The sequence below is a fragment of the Chiloscyllium plagiosum genome, unplaced genomic scaffold (genome assembly GCF_037043375.1).
Source record: "Chiloscyllium plagiosum isolate Xiang-an unplaced genomic scaffold, Cpla_swu_hap1 HiC_scaffold_3, whole genome shotgun sequence".
In the NCBI taxonomy this organism is placed as follows: Eukaryota; Metazoa; Chordata; class Chondrichthyes; order Orectolobiformes; family Hemiscylliidae; genus Chiloscyllium; species Chiloscyllium plagiosum.
The window spans coordinates 10,865,934-10,888,658 of NW_028270141.1; the positions used below are offsets into that span (position 1 = coordinate 10,865,934).

At 39.8% G+C, this 22,725-nt stretch overlaps 1 protein-coding gene across 7 annotated transcripts in view; it reads left to right on the forward strand.

The window, feature by feature from the left end:
- The first annotated feature begins 13,819 nt into the window (after window positions 1–13,819).
- Window positions 13,820–22,725, forward strand: part of klhl29 (kelch-like family member 29) — a 399,100-nt gene continuing 390,194 nt past the window's right edge. The window contains exons 1-2 of one of the 7 annotated variants that reach the window (XM_043676918.2): window positions 13,820–14,018; window positions 14,289–14,462. The gene's annotated coding sequence lies outside the window, so the exon portion shown is untranslated. Of the gene's footprint in view, window positions 14,019–14,080; window positions 14,463–14,877; window positions 15,026–15,205; window positions 15,310–15,495; window positions 16,033–22,725 lie in introns of those variants that run through there. The other 6 variants (XM_087977403.1, XM_087977393.1, XM_087977397.1 and 3 more) reach the window with 6 other exon arrangements.

Consider the following 22,725-nt stretch of genomic DNA (forward strand, 5'->3'; position numbering starts at 1 on the left):
ATACTCTTAAGATTCCTGCCATTTCCTCTTGCGTTTGACCTCCCACAATGCATCCCCTCACACTTGTCCAGATTAAACTCCACCTGCCATTTCTCTGTCCAACCTTCTAACTAATCTGTATCATGCTTTATCCTTTGACAACCTTCCTCACCACAGACAATGTTCCTCACCACAGACAACCTTCCTCATCACAGACAACTTTCTTCACCACAGACAACTCCACAAATTTTTATGTTGTAATACTCACACATTGTCCTAGCAGAAAGCCAACAACTATCTATGCAGCAGAGATATATCTAGATATGATACAATGGTTAGTGCCAGAAAGTACTTTGGGATAACAGGAAGTGTGATGATTAAGTAATGTACGCTCTACTAGAGGTCTCAGGGAAATCGTGAGTCCATTAAACGCTATGTGGCAATTTCATGACAACTGACTTCTACATGTGAGTTTGGCACAACCACAAAGAAACTAAATTGCGACCAATTAGTTGAAGACTTCAATTCCATGAATTAGGAAATACCTGTTAACAGAGGATGATGGTTTAACCTTGAAAAGAGCCATGACCTTGCTGCCCAAATCAAATTAACCAGGTTGGATGCAAAGACGTTTCACAGAAATGCATCCTTAATGGTCCAATTCTACTTGTTCAAATGCAAGGAGTATTGATGAGGAGACCTCAGCAATGGGTGTATCATCCCAGTCAAATATTTTATGGAAATGCTTACCAAGTCATAACAGCATGGGAAGGGAAAAGTGTAACTCGAGCTTAAAATTCGTCCATTCTGTAAACCTATGCTACTTGTTGAAGAAGAGCACATCATTAGCTTGAACGTGTGGGATTTCTTCCAAGAGACAGAGCCAAAACATGTGGGTGCCACCAAAAATGGAAAAGCACCATTTTAAGGAACACTCAGTTCAGATTGTGGACCTCTTGTTGTTGGGGCCAAATTTTGAGCCAAAAATGTCACCATTGTTATTTTTCACAACTTTCTCTTACCTCCTGCAGCACTCTTCAAGTTTACGATATAAATACTCTACAGGAAAGTGGGAAGCGCTAGTCAGCATCCTCAACCATCATGTATGTTGGTACAGTTTCAAATCTGGTAGAAAGTCTACATTGAGTATTAAGTACTGATCATATAATTAGACACATCATGATCAAGTTATCAATCTTTACTTATCCACAAATGGTCAGATCATCTTCATCACCATTACTTGGAGGCCTTGTATCTTCTAGGTTCGCACAATCAAGTCACTGATATGTTTAGCTAAAGTCTTGTGGATAGGGCCTGTGCTAATGAAGCAACTTTCAGTGTCGAAGATTATTTGATTGCACTGATTTGCCATGTGATTGTGAATTTTGGTGTGCAGGAGGAGTTGGGGAAAGACTTGTTGATAAGTACACCACCTCAGAAAATAAACCAGTAATTGAAAAATGAATGGTTTTAGGGATTGAAGGGAGTGCTGGTTGCATCCTGTCAAGTATACAATGAACTTGCATTCTTTGGTGATAACTGGAAAGCACACAGAACTCAAGAAGTTATCCCAAAAGTACTACAGCAATTAGTATTGCATATTTCCCATGAATGACTTCTGAGTGTTGTCAAAATGATGCCATCCTGTGAAGCAGTCTGCTGGCTAGCGATGGGTGGGTTCATTAGAGGCTACAAGCTGTATACTCAATGAAAAATCTGTAAAACCATACAACTCTCAATTCCCCCATGGTCAAAAAAACCATGACAACACCACAAAGTAATAAAAATGGAGAACAAAGCTCAGGTCTGAAGTTGTTGAACTGAGTGCTGGGTCCTGACACTGTAAAATGCTCAAACAGGAAATGAGATGCTGTTCCTCCAGCTTGTATTGGGCATCACTGCAGCAGGTCTAGGACAGAAATATTAGAAAAGAGGTAGATGATACATCGAAATGACAAATGTCAGGAATTATGAATCATTCTTACAGACAGAGTTCAGCAAGATGGCCAGCTGCGATTGTTTGCTTTTGGTCTTGCCAAAGATGAAGGGACCACACTGAGAGCATCAGATACGCTAGAATAGAGTGAAAGAAATAGAAGGTGTGCTGGACTGTGAGGAGGATTGAGGTAAAAGGGAAAATTATACACCTCCTGCATTTGAATGGGAAGGTGAAGATGTGTTGAGATTGAAGGGCAGTGGACAAGGGGGTCACAGAGATCAACAGAACAGGAATAGGCTGAAATGATGGGTCTGCCAGGGCAGTCCCAGTTGTGGAGCTTGGCATGAAGGTAGCAGCAGACTGAGTGCTGTTGGGGGACAATGAGGTGAGACAGTGAAAATAAATTATTCCTCCTCTGTCAGCATTCAGCAGGAATGCTTCACTTGACAACACCCTGGTCCAATTCCAAACCCTCTTCACCAACCCCAGAGCATTTTCCCATGCAATCCCTGAAGGTTTAACAGATGCCTTTTACCTCCTCCCTCCTCACTGTCCAAGACTCCAAACACACTTTGCAGGTGCAGCAGCAACTTACCTTGCCTTCTGCATTTACTGATCACAATCTCTACATAGTGAAGAACGAACGGCGAATGAGTGAACCGATTAATAGAAACCTCCCCTCTGTCTACTAAATGACACAGAACTTGCAGTCGCTTGTTATTTCAGTACAACATCTTGCCCTCATGCTAACATGTCTATCTTAGCCTTGTTGCAGTGTTTCAGCAAAGTCTAACCCAAGCTGGAGGAATATCACTGAAAGAAATAAATGCTGGAGATCACAGCAGGTCAGGCAGCATTTCGGTATCTGCAGTAATTTGCTCCTCTTAAAGGACTAACACCTCGTTATCCACTTAGGCATTTTACAGGCTTCCGGACTTGACATTGAGTTCAACAATTTCCAGCCTGGATAATTATGCTTCATCTTTTGTTACACACCCCATCCATCATTTATCACCCATGTCTTGTTTGCATGCTTTTGTTCTCAGCAGCACTAACTTATTTCATGTTATTAATATTGACCGTTAACACCTACTCATCATCTATCATCAACATCGTCCATCTACTATAATTACCACTCTCTTTGTCTTTTGCTCTGGGTACCCTCACCATCAGTTCCACTTTCTCCTTTTCCCTCCTTTTCCAACCTATTTCAGTTCCGAAGAAGAGTTATATCAGACTCGAAACATTAATTCTATTTCTTTCTCCACAGATACTGCCAGATCAGTTGAATTTCTCCAGAGTTGACTGTTTGTATTTCAAATGTCCAACATCAACAGCACTTTATTTTTATAGCCTATTGTGTTGATAGTTCATGATCTAAATTGCAAATGGGCGGAAACTGGCAATGACAAATACCATAACCACCATTTATTTTCAACACTCTGGACAAATTGTTTACAAATTAGCGTTTGCCAGAGATTATCTCTAATGAAAATGAATCGCAGTTTGTTTCCAACCCAGAGTTTCCACGGAGTTCTTAGCTAATTACAGAATTCATCACCATCTGACATTGAAATAAAAACTAGAATCAAATAGTGGCATTGAGCAATTCAACACTGAGAAAGGATTGTCTGAACAAACTGTAAATAAACCTATTGCAGTCATGCAACTAGTGTTATTTCTGCATTACTTTGAGGTAAATCCGATATACAAAATATACAACAAACCAGTGAATATACAGCAGGTTAACTGATAATCATCTGAAGGATTGGACTAAGGAGTTAGTTGGCATATGCATTGTTGAGGTGTAATATAACAGAAACAGAAAACATTTGAGCAAACATTCCACTTCACACAGGCTGATCTACTCCTTATCTTCTGGTTGGAATAACACCAGCCAAACCTATGATGCGATATAACTTTTGTATGATGCTGACCATTCTTAAGCCATTACCAACTGGTCAACAAGAATACCAGAGCAAAAGCAGGTGAAATCAGCAAGTGGAGAAAGTGAGGACTGCAGATGCTGGAGATCAGAGCTGAAAATGTGTTGTTGAAAAGCGCAGCAGGTCAGGCAGTATCCAAGGAGCAGGAGAATCGACGTTTCAGGCATAAGCCCTTCTTCAGAAATGAGGAAAGTGTGTCCAGCAGGCCAAGATAAAAAGGTAGGGAGGAGGGACTTGCGGGAGGGGCATTGGAAATGCGATAGGTGGAAGGAGGTCAAGGTGAGGGTGATAGGCCGGAATGGGGGCGGGGGGCGGAGAGGTCAGGAAGAAGATTGCAGATTAGGAAGGTGGTGACCCTTCCTAACCTGCAATCTTCTTCCTGACCCCTCCGCCCCCACCCCCACTCCAGCCTATCACCCTCACCTTGATCTCCTTCCACCTATCGCATTTCCAATGCCCCTCCCCCAAGTCCCTCCTCCCTACCTTTTATCTTAGCCTGCTGGACACACTTTCCTAATTCCTGAAGAAGGGCTTATGCCCAAAACGTCGATTCTCCTGCTTCTTGGATGAAGTCAGCAAGTGACATGGTATAGCAAAAATATACTTTAGCCAATGAACACGCACAAGGGAATGACAATTTGATGCTGGAGATTGGGTTTGCATCCATTAGCCAAATTAGGACCATAAACATTATCATCTCCGTATGGGTCAAAGCAATCAGCCAATTGCTCAGTACCAATGCTTATCTATTGGATAACATCATAAAATAGAACACCTCCTTTCACACATTTCTAAAATTAAAAACAATGCCTTTTTAATACAAATAATTAATTACTTTCACACATACAAGCAGTGATAAAGTTATTCATTTGTAGCAAGCATCTTTGATAATTTGTTGCTACAAAAACACACCAATAGCAATTTTGAGCATGTGTACAATATTATCAGAATGATACACTTCATGAACAATGCATGTTTATGATTTTTTTTCACCTACAATGAATCACTTTAAACAAAAGAATGTTTTACATTAAATAGATATTAATGCCATTTCCATTTTAATACACTACTTGGTAACAATATTTAAATTAGTAAGTTGGCCTAAAGACTGCATATGGCTTTCTGACTGTGCCCTTGTTAGTAATTACAGCATAACATTTGAAATTTATAAAACATAACAATGCTATTCCTCTCTACTGTGACAATGAGAAGTGTAAAAAGGTATTCAGTAATACATATTAATATTTCTCAAAATGTTCTATGGAGAAGATACCAAGCTGGTCCAAATGCTTTTGATGTCTCCATCTAGTGTCTGCTTCTTTACTCACAAGAATATGTACTTAACAGGTTTATTTAATTCCAAATTAATGTCACTGCATTTTCTGGTTAATTTTATAACAGAACAAATAATTTTGCTCTGATTGTATTCAATTTGTAAATTCATTTTGGTTTAACAGGATGTTAATTCTCCAAATTCCTTACTGTTCTTTATGGACAATCACCAATAAGGACAGACTGCAAACACTGCAATGAAGTCAAGTAAAAACTATTTGGTCACATCGGTGTCAGAGGGCATTGTAAAATTTGATTATGAGCTATTAATGAAATATTAGTGTCACAAATTCAAGACTACCATGGATATTTGTTGAGTTAATTAGCTCAGATTCCCCAGTAAGTGGTCTGAGCAACTTAATCTTATGGGAGGTGACTCATGCTTGCCTTATATCTACCTGCATGATGGTGTAACCTGGGGCTATAACAATCATAATCCCTCGTGACCTGAACTGAGCATTTATGTGTTATACACATATGGTTTTTCAATTTTTCCACAGATGGACTATGGCAACGCTTGTTGACTACAATATGCCAGCCTTATGTGGCAATAACCTCTGCTAAGTTCAAATGAACAAAGCTGCTGTAGCAGCAGTACGTGCCAATGATCATTAGAGTATTAAGCCATTAATCATTGTCTTTGAAATATTTGTTCAAACATCCTGCAGGTGCCAGGCCAATCCAAACTAAAGTAAGTGACTGAGAAGTCCAGAAAACTATGATTTGTTTTCATGATGCAAAGTGCTTACACTCTCCTCAAATTTTCATTTAAGCCAGGTATTGTTAAGAACTGACAATTGGGACAAATATCCCTCAAATCTACTATCCGAAATCTCAACAATTCCTTTTTGACATGCACAAAGCCACATTGCCACACTATGAACTATCTAACAGGATATGGAGGGTCAATGTTGAGCTAAATATCAAGAATCACCCAGGATTCTAGGTGAGTCAACCAGCAACACATCATCAGCTGCATAAAGAAATGCTGCAATTCCTTTGGAAGTTCACAAACAGACCATCCAGAAGAAGTGCTCAACATTCCCAGCTGGGCTGTATCTAAATTAAATAGGTCAGATAATCCACTCAATTCCATTTCATTTAGTTCACAAATGAAAATAAATGATTCAATTAAGGAGGCTGAACTGCACTGCCCAATTATCACCTACGTGATAAACCTGAAAACCCCATCAACAGGTCGAGGCAGCGGGCCGTGGAGGGGGTCGTTAGGGCCGACTGCCTGCCCCTCTTCCGCGGTTACGTGAGAGCCCGGGTGTCCTTGGAGAAGGAGCACGCGGTGTCGACCAACACCCTGGAGTTGTTCAGGGAGAGGTGGGCGCCGCAGGGAGTGGAGTGCATCATTTCTTCCTCCAACTCTATTTTGATTTAGTCCCTACCCTCCCCGTCACTGTTTGATCACACAGCACTGTCCTTTGATGTGAAGGGCAGTGCTTGTCACTGGCCACCCGGGTGTTTTCCTATCTTCCTGGTGGTGGAAATTGAATAAAGATTGGCGCACTTTGTGTCTTTCACTGTGTCTCACACCTGCACACACACACCATGGGTGCTGGGGATAAAATAAGCACTACCGCACTTAGGTGGTAGTGTGGGGGTTAAATAAAAAAGAAGAAAAAAAAGAAGAAAAAAAAAAAGAAAACCCCATCAACAGGTCGAGGCAGCGGGCCGTGGAGGGGGTCGTTAGGGCCGACTGCCTGCCCCTCTTCCGCGGTTACGTGAGAGCCCGGGTGTCCTTGGAGAAGGAGCACGCGGTGTCGACCAACACCCTGGAGTTGTTCAGGGAGAGGTGGGCGCCGCAGGGAGTGGAGTGCATCATTTCTTCCTCCAACTCTATTTTGATTTAGTCCCTACCCTCCCCTTCACTGTTTTGATCACACAGCACTGTCCCTTGATGTGAAGGGCAGTGTTTGTCACTGGCCACCCGGGTGTTTTCCTATCTTCCTGGTGGTGGAATTTGAATAAAGATTCGTGCACTTTGTGTCTCTCACTGTGTCTCACACCTGCACACACACACACCATGGGTGCTGGGGATAAAATAAGCACTACCGCACTTAGGTGGTAGTGTGGGGGTTAAAAAAAATATATATATATAACCAGGAGACCCGAAAAAAAAAAGAAAACCCCAATGAGTCGATGCCCCATGGTCTCACCAGGATTCTATGAAAAGGATATTGAACACTATGGAAAAGATTAGCCATGTTTGCCTCAATTCTCTTTGAGATGAATAATTTCAGTGAATCTCTTCCTAACCATCACACCAAACTTGGAAGTGAAGTACAGAATCAAAATTTAGTCACGTTTTCAAATGAGTTTGTGACTGTTGCATAGCACTGTAGTTAATAAGTCTAGCAAAAATTAATAAAACCAATGTAAGTCCACTTTATTAATGGGGTTTACTTTACATTTTATTATGATACTTTCGAATTTTCATTCTGATGTATATGCTGTTGTACAATTTTAAGTTTTGAATTCTATTTGTGACACCCAGTTACTCATTTGTCCTTTCTAAGAACTTGACATTATGCATAAACGTAGTTTGCTCTTTTTGTTGAAATCAACTTTTAACAAAATTATTTCTATATCTCAGTCACAACTGTACAATTAGAACTGTACAATTTGTTATGAGCCTTTTCAGTTATTCAAAGACATTTACACCTTTCGCTTTATCTACAAATTTCCTGATGTTTTATCATTAGATGTTTTCTAAAGGTTCACCAATGCAAAATGCATAATATATGTTTTGAAAAAGAGTTAGATATACACATTGTAAAACACACAAAAATAACTTATTGTATCGACCAAGAGTTTGAGAGCAATGACTGAATTCATGGAACAAGTAGCTGTAAAGATAGGTGACCTTAGTAATGCTGTTTGTTATGCATAATTGTCATGAATTACAACCACTGCTGATGAGTTGCACAAATGTTAGTTGTCACTTAGTCCCAGGCAATGACCTCCTTACTTTAGGGAGAGTCCAAAATCCCCTTGATGATCTCTGCCATTGAAATGGCACAGGTCAGGAATGTGATGGAATATCCTCTATTTACTTGGATGTGTACAGCTGCAACAACAATCTACAAGCTGAACATCATCCAAAGGACAAAGCAAGACTGCACATCATCCACCAAAATATACATTGATCAGCACATCATCCACCAAAATATACATTCCCCCCCCTTCAACATTTCTGCAGGATAATTACAATGCGTACTAACCAAAGATGCAAAGATAAAATTTGTGAAGGCTTCTTAGCTCGTACACAATCTTAAGTCCACTGACAACTCTCTTCCTTCAATAGTTTAGCCAAAATCCTGGAACTTTCTACCCAACAGCAATCTGGGAATACCTACAGCAGATAAACTGTATTGCTGTGTTCAACAAGAAAACCCACCACCACTTTAACAAGAGGAAGTCAGGATGGACCATAAATACCAGCCTAAAAATCAATATCTACATCCAAGAATGAAAAAAAATACAGAAACATGTGCTACAATATTGGAATGTACCGTTGATCCTGAAATATAAATTCAGATAGGCAATGACTGTTGAGACTAACTTCAAATTGGGTATGTTTTTCCTGAATTTACTTCAGAGACTATTGCAAAGTTTTCAAGATCTCCTGGGTTGAAAACAGTAATACAGAAAATTCACAAGTTGATAGGATAAAGCAGGAAAATCTATGCAATCTTAAGGCCTGGAAATGATTGAATTTTGCTGTAATTGGACTGGGAGCAAAAAAATCTTTCTCACAATAAATCAATGGCTGTCATAAGTTAGTGTCCAAGTAATTGAGTCATAGGTGGCTGCTGCCTTCAGAGACAGTACCTGGAAATCAATAAAAAGTCTTAGCGTTTTACATGGATACCTGAAGATTTCACAATTTTACAGACTGAGAGCTGTGGAAGTTCACAACCACAATGGAGTCAGCTGTCTACAACTGAAGTGAAACATGAAACAAAGTGTTCTGCACTCTGGTTAGTTAACTCTAGCAACAGCTGTAAACACACATTCTATTTATCTTTATCATGTCAAAATGAACTTCTAGAGAATCATACTGTCGGTGTATTCAATGTAACGCTTGCTGAAGCAGCAAGAAAATGTTGGAAATTTAAAAGGAAATGATAGTTAATTGTCAATAATATGAAAAATAAATACAATGGAAGTGTTGTTGGGCTCCCCAAGAAACCACACTCTTGACTCGAATCCGTCTGTACAACATGGTGCAGCGTTGTGTCATATAAAATGTTTATATTGAATACACCGACAGTATGATTCACTAGAAGTTCATTTTAACCTGATAAAGATAAATAGAATGTATGTTTACAGCTGTTGCTAGAGTTAACTAACCAGAGTGCAGCAAAATAATTGACATGGTCACTTTTGTACCTATACAATTTGCCGGCTGGTTCTGACTATCAGCTCAATAAGGAATTAATAAGTGGCAACAGTAACCCAGGAGGTAGCGTGAATGTTGGGGATAATGCTGTATCCATTACAGATGATAGAAGTCTGTAAAATATTGATCTCTAATCCAAGCTCTGAGTTAAAGAACTCCACGCCTTTAATATATTTTCACTATGAATGCATGTGTAGTGAGTTCCTATAAATAATACCTGCAAATTGTGAAGCCAATGCATTGTCTTGTTAATTATCTATTTGTATAGTTATTATTGTTTCATTCAAAAAGCAAATCTTGCCAATAAATTTACTCCCTAAGTATTAAGATATAGAATTCCACACCATTACATTTGTGTGTTCTAATGTCTAAGCAGAATTTTCTTCCTAGCATCACTCATTAGAAAATTATTCATATTTTTGTAGACTGTAAGGACTTTAGGATAAAATTATTGACATTCTCAGAACAAAGACCTCTGCTTTTCAGGTCTTCCTTTATCTTAATTGCGGAAGACTTGAAGTCGCACTGTAATTATTCTTTACAAGCCCATTCATATTTTTTGTTGGGAATTTATTAACCGACTGTCTTAATTGAGATGTTAACCTGTTAAATTAATTGGCTGAGTCCTCTTGAAATGCATAAAAGAGGGAATTTTATTATGGTGCACTAGGCAATCCTACACTAACATTATATAGTGTGAACTTAAGGTCAGTGCAGTTTCAGCATAAACGGAGGCAGCCATTGTACTTGCACTCAGACAAATACAAGAAAAGTGTTGTGAGCTAAATAAAAGCCTGTACATTACTTGCATGGAACTCACCAAGACATTTGAACCAGTGAATGGAGACAGATTTTGGAAAATCCATAAAAACTATGGAGGCCTAGATAAGTTGGTGGCCATGCTGAAGCAGTTTCTTGAAAATCAGTACCATCAGTCCAGCACAGTGATGAACTCAAGTCATTCCCGAATTCCCAGTGGTGTGAAGCAGGAATGTGTTTCAGCCCCAAATTTATCACAATCGTTTTCAGCACAAAACTGCAGCAGGCAACAGAAACCTTTAAGGAGAGAGAAAAGATATGATTCCTGACTGAAAGAGGCCTGTTATTAAGTGTCACAGGTACATCGCAAACTTCTTTTTTACTGATGATTGTGCTTTCCTGACCCACAGTCAGTCCAACCTGCAATGCAGATGAGGTGACATAAAATTTTGGACTGGGAATTAGATGAAAGGAAACTGCACTCCCATATCACCCTACACTCCAAGTTGAATATAGACCACCAAACACCGTCATTTAGCAATCCAGGCTGAATGCTGACAAACAATTTACCCACATGGGGGGTGTCATTTCGTTTGATGCCACAATATGCAAATAAGTGGATATTAGGTCTTTTCGAGCAAATAGAATATTTAGTGTACCTCTCAAAATGAGTGTGGGGCACAGCCTTTGAGTGCAAACCAAACTGAACGTGTATAATGCCATTGTCCTTATCACCCTCTTGTGTGCCACACGTCCCATACACCTTCCATTGCAGCCTCCCGTTAGCAATGCTTCCACAGCTTCTTTTAAGTTCTACTGCAGAACCCTCACAAACACTGAAAATAGCCAACATCACCAGCATTGAAGCTGAACTTCCAAAAATCCAACTGCATTAGGTGGGTCACGTTGCCTGGATGGACCTCAGTCGTCAACCCAAAATCATATGCATGGAGAACTGATTATCAGGTGAATGAAATTTCCAAAGACCTTCACCTTTGAAACATCAAGAGAATTCACGAGGCCACAGTTCCTAAAGCTTGAATATATAGTTGGCATCTACTTTGGTGCTGGCAAGAGTCACACAATGAAAGACTGGCAAAAAAATAGCAACTTTTTAAACAAGATAGTGACAGCTGCAATAACATTTGCTGATATAAAATGCATCGTGACCACTGATTTACATTAGGGTGCAATAGGTATGAACTTGCACCTCCCTATTTTTCATACTGTATTGGTGTAAAGGGGCACAATGTGAACATTTGTAGCCTTATGCTCTCTGTAGGTACAATTTTTAACTATGAGGAACCGAAGCATGTGACAAGAAACGGTAGGGGTGGGCATTTAAATCTCCACAATTACCCACTAAATATTGCATACATTTTTCTTACTTTAGATCTATTTACACTTCAATTACAAACAAAGGTTTTTAAAAGGCTAAAGGCAAATTATGACATGTTCGGTATCAAAGTAAAATAACTTTGTAAGTTACATTGATTTTTGATTGATTGCTTTATTGTCACAAGTCACTAGGTACAGTGAAAATCTTTGTACGTCAGCAGTACAGTCAGATCATAGCAAGACATACAAATCATGAGATGAAAAACAAACTTGGACAGACTGAGGTGCACTGCGAGACAGGATCAACATTAGCAAAATCAAATTATTTAAAGTCAGAGGGTCCATTCTAATAACAGCAGAGAAGAAGCTGTTATAGAGTCATAGAGATGTACAGTACGGAAACAGACCCTTCGGTCCAACCCGTCCATGCCGACCAGATATCCCAACTCAATTTGGTCCCACCTGCCAGCACCCGGCCCATATCCCTCCAAACTCTACCTATTCATATACCCATCCAAATGCCTCTTAAATGTTGCAATTGTACCAGCCTCCACCACTTCCTCTGGCAGCTCATTCCATACACGTACCACCCTCCGCATGAAAAAGTTGCCCCTTAGGTCGCTTTTATATCTTTCCCCTCTCACCCTAAACCTATGCCATCTAGTTTTGGACTCCCTCACCCCAGGGGAAAATACTTTGTCTATTTATCCTATTCATGCCCCTCATAATTTTGTAAACCTCTATAAGGTCACCCCTCAGCCTCCGACGCTCCAGGGAAAACAGACCCAGCCTGTTCAGCCTCTCCCTATAGCTCAAATCCATTAATCCTGGCAACATCCTTGTAAATCTTTTCTGAACCCTTTCAAGTTTGACAACATCTTTCTGAATGGAAGGAGACCAGAATTGCAAGCAATATTCCAACAGTGGCCTAACCAATGTCCTGCACAGCTGCAACATGACCTCCCAACTCCTGCACTCAATACTCTGACCAATAAAAGAAAGCAAACCAAACACCTTCTTCACTATCCTATCTACCTGCAACTCCACTTTCAAGGAGCTATGAACCTGCACTCCAAGGTCTCTGTTCAACAACACTCCCTAGGACCTTACCATTAAGTGTATACATCCTGCTAAGATTTGCTTTCCCAAAATGCAGCACCTCGCATTTATCTGAATTAAACTCCATCTGCCATTTCTCAGCCCATTGGCCCATCTGGTCAAGATCCTCTTGTAATCTGAGGTAACCTTCTTTGCTGTCCACTACACCTCCAATTTTGGTGTCATCTGCAAACTTACTAACTGTACCTCTTATCCTCACATCCAAATCATTTCTGTAAATGACAAAAAGTAGAGGATCCAGCACCGATCCTTGTCACACTCCACTGATCGCAGGCCTCCAGTCTGAAAAACAACCCTCCACCACCACCCTCTGTCTTCTACCTTTGAGCCAGTTCTGTATCCAAATGGCTAGTTCTCCCTGTATTCCATGAGATCTAACCTTGCTAACCAGTCTCCCATGGGGAACCTTGTTGAACGCCTTACTGAAGTCCATATAGATGAATCTACCACTCTGCCCTCATCAACCCTCTTTGTTACTTCTCCAAGAAACTCAATCAAGTTTGTGAGACATGATTTCCCACGCACAAAGCCATGTTGACTATCCCTAATCAGTCCTTGCTGTGCGCGAAAGCTGCGGGTTTTAAATTTTAAAACAAAAAAAGAGAAGCTGAAATGGGTGCAAGAGAAAAACAAATGTCCAGGCACGCCCCAGGCTCTTGCAGAGATATAGAGGAGGCGAGAGACTCCTGACCTGAGTCGTGGGTGAGCACCGCCATCGGGAGCGCGCCCCGGTTTATCGGCGGCGAGCGTGGGGAAGGTGATTGTGAAGCCGGCGTTGCTCCTTGCGCTGGTTTAGCTCCAACAGCAGGAGCAAGACGGAGCAGTCAATCAGCTGTAGAGAGGAGGGGGAATACGGGAGATTTTTTTTTAAAACCCTTAGAATTAACTAAATAATATTATCGTCCTGCTGCCTCACTGCCCACCAACCGGAGAGGGAGAGACCTGAAAAAAAAACCCATTTAAAGCATTCAAAATTAATAAAAGCATCTGATCCTGGAAATAAGAAAATTTGATTGAAACTGGGGGAATCTGTTTTAAACTGGGAGAACTGCTGTATAGTTCATCAAACACACCAGATCAAAACCACAAACAAAACAAAAAAAAACCCCCAAAACAAACAGGACCGCTTCCCTTTAGCTGAAGGGCCGGGAATCTTGCAAAGGGAGCCGCCTTCATCGTGCGGGCAGTGGAGGTAAGGGGCTGTGCTGTTGATGGTATCGTCATCTGCAGTTACAGTGTCTTGGTGCTGGATAATGGGAGATGCTGCAGCTAATGTTACAGGGCCATTTCTCTGGCTTCTGCTTTTACAATTTTTTTTTTTGGGTGGAGGAGAGATTTCCAGGAGCGGAAGCTGTGGAGTTTGATTTTGTTTTGGATTCTGTGTGTGTGTGTGGGTTATTGTATGAGGTGCTGGAGCTCTGCCTCTCTCTCTCTCTCTCTCTATGTCTCTGTCTCCTTTCAGTTCACATCCGCTGCGCCTGCGCGCCTCCTCCTTCTCTATAAAACTTGCTCCTCGCTCGGCCAAGTGGCACATTAAACATTGGGATTTATAGCGGTCGCTGCACACCTCCAGACAGCCCAAAGTTACTGAAAAAGCGTCTCTCACTCCAAAGCCGCGGGCACAGCTGCACCTTGAGTAAGTTGGTCCCTTTCTCCCCCTTTTCTTTCCCCAATTGCATTTCCCCCTGACCCTATTTCCCCCTACCCCCCTTTGCTTTTTATGTTATTGTATATTCTCCTGAATGTCTCATCATCTCAAGGCGTGCTTTTGCTGTTGATGAAAGGTTCGGTATTGGCAGAAACACAAGTCTGTTTTCTTTAAGACAAATGTTTACCGATTTTAAAAAAAAACAATGAACAAACCTGGTTTAAGGTGTGTTACAAAGTGACCATGAGCCAGCAATTTCGCTTTGTTTTTCTAACTTTGTCAGACTTTATGAAAGTTGATTGTGCAGCGGGAGGGTTTCTGGAAATGTGTATATTATTGTATAGAATGCGTGCAGCGAAGTCACACATCGTGTTTGTGATGGTCTAGTGAGCCGTTCTGATTTTGCTCCGAGATTTAAGAATGTTTCTCCCCAGCAGTCTAAGCAGCCTAGTCTGTGCCGGGCTGTTAATCCTTTATAATCTAGCCGCACAACGGTCTTTTTATATACCATTCCGGGAATGTGGATTGCAGGGCAGATTTTGAATGCTGCGGTTAGTGTGGTACAGTGAAGTGTTATTTTTTCTTGTGGGTTTGGGAGCTGTGTGAAGACCCCAGCCAGGCTGTATGTATGTATGTGTGTGTGATAGGCTTCTCTATGCTAGCACTGAGCTCCGACTCTCTTGCATCCTCGCCCACCCGTCCTAAGGTGCCCCCCCCCCCCCCCCCATACCCCTCGACTCCCTGGTACAGTTCAGCAGCTTGAAAAAGCAGAAGACCCGAGCCATTGTTTCCATACAGACCCTCGTCTGGCGCTGTGATACAGAGCGGCTCAAAGGTACAGCAGCACCTACTGTCCTCGGAGTGGGGGTGAAACAGCAGCCAGTGAATTTCAGCAGCGTAGCCCCCTCGGCCTGGGCAGATAGCAGAGTCCCTTCACCAGTCAGACCAACATCAGATGATTCCGTTTTATTTGCCGACAGTTTAAATGCGACATTTCAGGATTTTTTTTTTTCTGTTGCAGGCGTGATTCCCGATCGTGTATCAAATATTCAAACACCGTTTGGCGAATACTTGACATTGAAAACTTTAGCAGTTTTCCTTTTGCATTCTGTGTGTCGGTGCAGCTTTGTACAGGAGACGGTAATCCGACCCTCCCGCGCTACCCGTTCAGATGGATGTGAATAAACCCCGCGGTACTGCTTCCAAGTTCTCCCTAGTGCAGTGCCCGACATTTATCCCTCAGGACTTAAAAACACAAGGACAAATTAACTGATGGCTGTTATCACCTTTGTTGGATTGTGAAACGTTTAAGTGCGGAAACTGAGGGGTGCGCTCTTTATGATACAGCAGTGACAATGCACAGAGATGGCTTGAGGCTGTGAAATATACCATGTAAATGCAGTGCTTTCTTTTCAGCAGTTTCACTTTTTGACCAAGGCTTGCTGTCCAAATGGTCACAGACTATTTAACTCCTTGCTCATTTTCAAATGTCGCTTCAAGTTTTAATTGATTGCCCTCCAGCACTGCATTGGCAACTATATCCACAAAGAAGTTCCCAGTAAGTGAAGAAAGACTGTATGTGTTTTAAAATTGCATTTGTAATTTAAAGAAACAGGTTGCCAATTGATATCAGATACTGGGTCCTTTTAAAGTAAGTTATGTTTCCACTAGCTTTCTGTTTCTTTTCTCAAAGTTGTATATTTAGTTTGATTTTTGACTATATTCATTAATCAGGTGAAACTGGATGGGTGATTTAATCGCTCCCAAAATAGGTACAAGTGAAATATTCAATTTATTTGAATTGTCCATTGCCAAAATGCTTCAATAAATAGAAAGTAGGTTTGTTGGGGATGGGGTAGCTCTCCTAACTTGAAAACAGCAATTAGAAATATTTAATATGCATTTAATATACGAAATTACTTCTGCATGGAATGATACCGTATCAGTATTGTCCCATTGCACTTCAGTTGTGCAAGTTGGTCGAGTGAATAGTTATTTTTTGGTATCCATTGTTAAATATCAAATCAATGATACCACTGATTTCTTACTGAACTGATTAGTATAGGTATTTTGGACACATTGGTTATGAGCATTCAACACCTGCCCGACACAAACATTCTTATCATTACTGTTTGCTGGGGGGAAAAAGAACTCTGCTTCCTGTATTTCAAAAAACATTTTTTTGTGTGAAATATGTTGAGACATTTGAATGCAATATTAGTTTTTAAAGATGACTTTTAAAATTATTTTTAATGTTGCAAAAGGATCACTATTAAATGATGTGACTGCCACGAAATTAGATTCAGGAAACACCTTTTTGCATACAGTACTTCATCAGCCAAACCCAACTGAAGACTCATTTACGTTGTGCTCTGCTGGAAAGAAAAAAAAATGTAACTTTGATCCTTACTATTTGGGTAACACAGAATAGTATCACATTTTCAGAATAATATTGTTTAGAAACCACCTGATGGTATAGGTAAGTTACTGAATCATTTTCATGGTCTAGCTATCACTAATTGTGTTGCTATAGACGGGTCCAGGTTTAAGTTTCGTACATGAGATTTCCAAGTTATTTGCTGGCGGGAGCGACTGAGATGGTTTCCTTGGTATTTGTCTTTTGATAGAGACAAATATACCTGTTGAATGCTCAGCTAGTATTTAGAATTAATATCCAGTCCCCACTCTCAATGTCTGGAGCTGGACAAATTTTAACTCTTTACCTTTTAAGTGTAGAAATACACAGAAATGGAGCCAATGTCCATTCTATCCAGAGTACTCTGCTAGTCCAATATTGAAGGGCCATATTGTAACATCCAGTCACCAGGGCTCTGTCTAGAGTATGGCACTACCACCACTGAGCCAAATGTCCTCCCTAATTTTTTTTTGTCACATTAAAGTTGTTCTCTTAAATAAAAAGTAAATCACTTGATTACAGTTTGCCTCAATTGCGTGTCCTAAATTAAATAGCATTCAAGGAAATATGCAGGTAAAAAAGATTTGTTCTAAGCATTACCAGTTTTTTGAGAATGTTTCAGCTTTCACAGTAGAGATATTAAATAGAAAGTTTGCAATCAATATGCTTGATTCTCTTGATCAATCCTACTCCGAGATACTGATGACCAGTGAATATCATTATCTCAAGTATTTGAACCATTCACTGACTGATTCAAGTTTTCTTTGAAATTTGACTGTTTGTATTTGAATATCAGCAACCTCACTATCTCCCTGTCTCAGTTCTTGGGTCAGCAATTAAGGGTAATAAGATATCCCTAGATTGGATGTGCATATTTCCACATTCTTCCATTTGCTGCTTCAGGTCTGCTGTCTGAATCAAAATAGTGCAGTTGGTCTTTTCTTCCCATGACATGTATGTAAAGGAAAATAAACAAACCTAGAAGACAAATGGTTAAATCTTTAATGGGGGTGGGTCTTGGTGAGATGCTCTTCAGTGGACTCAATGGGCTGAATGGCCTGCTTCCTCACTGTAGGCTTTTGATTTCAGACTGTTCCCTCACTTCAAATATCCAGTTACAGTAAATTGCTTTCGTGAAGTTATACCATAACATGTTGCACTACATCTACAGTAACATCGCCATCTTATGACCAGTCTTTTCTGGATGATCGGGTGTTTCCAGATGTTGGAGTTATCATTTTATAATGTTTTTCATAATGAGTATTGCACTTGTTCTGATAATTCCTCTCAAATGTTTTAAAATCTAAGAATTGCTAACTTGTCACTAAACTTATACAGTCAGTACTTTGTGCAGAAGTGAGGAGAACATTTCATTGAGTTGCCTGTGACAGTGAATAATCTTTGAAATCTGGAAATATGTATTAATCTGCAGATTTCTTGAGTAAAGGAACTTTTTTGTATCTGAGAAGTGCCTTTTGTTTTAATACAACAGCTATAAGCATTTTATCGCTTTTTATTGACAACTTGCTAAAAATAAATCAGGTGAGGGAACATGCTGGAAAGATGTTGTTGTGTTTAATTATTCATGTTTAGAAACCGTAATTAAGCTACCATATGAGTTTCAAAATCAGTCAGTTACAACATTATCCTCTCCAGCATATTTATCAACAAGAGTACAAGCATTCAGAATGATGTATCTATTTTATTACCAGAATGGCTTGCTCATTTCTCTCAAGAGTTAACACACTACATGGTCTACCATTTTGAGTTTCTAATTATAAATTACATATTTTGAATTGTCAAAATATTTTGCAGTCAGTTTAAAGTATGAAACAATCCCTTTCTCACCTCTATCTCTTTGACATCTTTTCTTGCTGAGCAAAATAATGAATAGAATGTCAAGTTCTACAGACTTGGTACTGTGACATATTTAGCAGCAATATTCATATATGTGCTGATTCTGCATCACCCTTTCCTTCATTTATTTCAAAGTTTGGATTTCAAACAATTTACTTGAGCGTGCAAGCTGCAAAAAAAATCAGCTGACCCAGTGAACCAGAGGAAAGCAGAACAAATATTGTGGTAGGCTCAAATCCTTCAGTAAACATTAGGCCAGTCATTTACTCGGCATATTTTGTGTTGGCCTGAAATGCGGGTGATTCAAGCATTAGATATATGTTAGCATTTATAATTTCCATTGACAGATTTCATTTTGAAAAATACGTATTTTTGCTGTGCACTAATGTCGACTGTCTCTGCCATAACAGCTCATTAATTACTGTTTAATCTGTTAGTGTGAGATAATGGATCTGTGCATGACTGGATTGCTTTTAATAGGCTTTATGATTAGACAAAAATCAATATTAAAGTACTTTTTTTTTTGGATGCTGATTATCATAAGCAACAGCATCCAAATCCTAATTAGTGAATATAGCTGAGCATTGAGACTTTGAATCATGTCAAAATAGAAGTGGGTTAAAACAACCATTTTGTTCTAAAATAGCTTTTATTAATATGCACCATTTCCAGTCAAGTTCTTGAAGAAAGAAGGCAAGTTAAAATAATTACTTTATTAAAAAGTAATTGATAACCTTCCCTGATAACCTCATCAGTAAGAGTACTGTTTGTAATTACTTGAGCTACTGTTAGCCAGATCAGTACATGTCTCAACACTCTTGGGCTCCCATTCTTGATTTACTGTCTGATACCCATTGTGGAAAGTGTGTGTAAGAGCAGCTACTTCCAGCACAGAAGTGAGGAATGACTTAAAATGAACTTGTATCCAAACAGTACTGTACTTTTTTAATGACATGTAAATTGGAAGAATGATTTGCATAAAGTTGAATCGTAGTGTTCTAAGTTTGAACATTATAAACCTCGTTAATAAAACACTGAAGAAAAAGCAGAAAATTCTGGAAATATTCTGCTGGCCTGGCAGCATCAGCAAAGAGAAACAAAATTTTTATTTTTTTTGTTAAATATGACATCTTCAGAATTGGCAAGTAGAAATGTGATGAGTATTGTGCCATGAGAATGGGAATACAAAAGGAAAAGGTCTGAAATAGTCTGCAGCACAGGATAAAATTCATCTTCCTTCAGTTCTGAAGTGGAGTCCTACTTAACTCAACGTTAACTCTGTTTCTCTTCTCACATTCTGGAGACCTGCTGAGTATTTCCACCATTTTCTGTTTATAATTCAGATTTTCAGCATCCATGTTATTTTACTTGGATTTTAATAAAATGTTATTTGAATGGCTTTGACTGCCACCAAGGTTATACTGTGTAGAGGGTAATTCATGTCACAGTCAGGTGACAAATCACAGTACTGGATGCTGACTTCAGTTTGAAGAAAAGGTTTATTAAAATAGTGAACCAAAAGTGAATGGCATTTCCAATATATAGTTCCTAATCATAATCCAACACTGACGACTTTATATTGTCCTTTTTACATTGACAGCTAAAGTTTTGTTGATGTTGAGTAAATCTGTGCAAGTAGTAAGTTTAAATACATTTCTATCCCAGTCAACCTGAACTTATTCTGTGAAATGGGGGTATTCTAAAAGTCTAAATCTATTGGTATGCTATGAAGCTGAAAACTGTTGCATGTTGGTCCAGTCTAGATGTGATGTTTACATATTGCGTAAAGAGATTCTAATTCAAATAGCCAACAAAGATTTAAAAAATGGAGTGAATGTATGAAATTTAATTTGTAAGAGTTGGAAATGCGATGATTTCTATAAGTTGGTCTTAGGATGTCTTTAGAGTCTCATACAGCATGTAAACAGACCCTTCAGTTCCAATAGTTCATGCCAACATTGTTCCCAAACTAAACTAGTCCCACATTCCGCATTTGGCCCCTATCCCTCCAAACCTTTCCTGTTTGTGAACTTGTCCAAAAATCTTTTAAATGTTGTAACTGTGCCTGCATCCATCACTTCCTCTGGCAGTTTATTTCACACACTAACCAGTCTTGGTGTTGAATGAAAAGGTTGGCCATCTTGTCCTTTTTTTAAAATCTATCTCCTGTCCCCTTTAAAACAGTGGTAGCTTCCCTGCCTCTGATCCAGAAGTTCCAATTCAGAGCTTGTCAGCACATGATGCCTGAGGGAAGGGTGTTTTAATAATGTAACCAAACAGGTGGCGTGTCATCCTGCAGATCCTACCCATGTATTTAATAGTCGGGTAGTCAGACTACTAGAGATTCTGGGTCAGCTATTTGATGGAAAAAGTTGGAGCCTCCATTATCATTATCCATAATTCCAGACGATGGCATGCATGTAAAAATGAATGTTGCCACTGCAACTTAAGACCCTCTGAGCATACTGTAACATACCACTATATGTAGGCGTTATCCTGTCAGGAGGTTTTTAGTAATTTGACTGGGTGCCATTTGAAGAACTGGTAGCACTAGTGGACAGCTAATTATGAATTCTTGTTTTTGACTTTGAGATTCTCTTAAATCATCTACAACAGATTTTTTTTTTAAACCATTTCGTGTATGGTGAAATCGGAAGCCACCTCTACTTCCAAGCGTATGAATGAGGAGGAGTTAATGAATTTATTTTTGTACTACACAATATTTTAAATTATTTTGGGAATATGTTTTGTATGCACACGAGGTACAGTTTGTCCTTCACTAACTCAAATTAGTAGGTTTGATTTGAAGTGCAATTCGGCTTTAGTATGCAAGATTACTTAAGAGTAACATGTAAATTACTTCAGAAATCTTAGAATAAAATATCCACAAGTGGAAACTGAAATAAACAGGGATCACAGCATATTTAGGATGCATGTAGATTAATCAATTCTTGTGCAATTTTCTTTTAACTGGTAGATGCCTATACTAAGTTTAAATACAATAGAATCCCTACATTGTGGAAATAGGCTATTTGGCCCAACAAGTCCACACAGACCTTCTGAAGAGTATCCTACCCAGATCCATTCCCACTCCCCAATTACTCTACATTTCCCGTGACTAATGCGCCTAACCTACACATCCCTGAACACAATTGGCAATTTAGCATGGCCAATTCCCCTATTCCTGATGAAGGGCTTTTGTCCGAAACGTCGATTTTCCTGCTCCTCAGATGCTGCCTGAACTGCTGTGCTTTTCCAGCACCACTCTAATCTGGAATCTGGTTTCCAGCATCAGTAGTCCTTGTTTTACCTAATTCACCCAACCTGCACATCTTTCGACTATGGGAGGAAACTGAGCAAGAATTCATAATTAGCCGTCCACTGGTGCTACCAGTCCTTCAAATGGCACCCAGTCAAATTACTAAAAAAAACCCCTGACAGGAGGAAACCCACGAAGACAGAGGGAGAATGTGCAAACTCCACACAGACAGTAACCCAAGGCTGGAATCGAACCCAGGTCCCTGGTGCTGTGAGGCAGCAGTGCTAGCCACCATGCTACCCAATATCTTTTTATTTTTCCTTCTTTTGATGGTGTACTCAAATGGGATGTGAATTTTTTTAAAAAAAAAAAGGTTGTGGAACGAATTCTTCCGCTTTTCAAAGGCATGCTCCCAACACTTTACACTTTTTACTTTTTTCAATCAACGTGGAAAGTTTAGTTGCAGATGAACCAGCACCAAGTGGTGTGTGCCTTATGATCTTCAGCTGGCGACAAGTGGCTGATTGTCCTGTGGAATTGTCGGTGGTGGGAATGACTCACTAACCGGTATGATTGTCCATGTCGGGAATTCCGTGTCACTGGTCATGGGTGGGTCCTTGCGTTGTTGATGATCCTGATCCTGGAGCCACATCTCCGGCCACATGGTTTAGCAGGTGTTTCCAGGAGGTAAAATTGGTCCTTGGTCTTGAAATCACCAA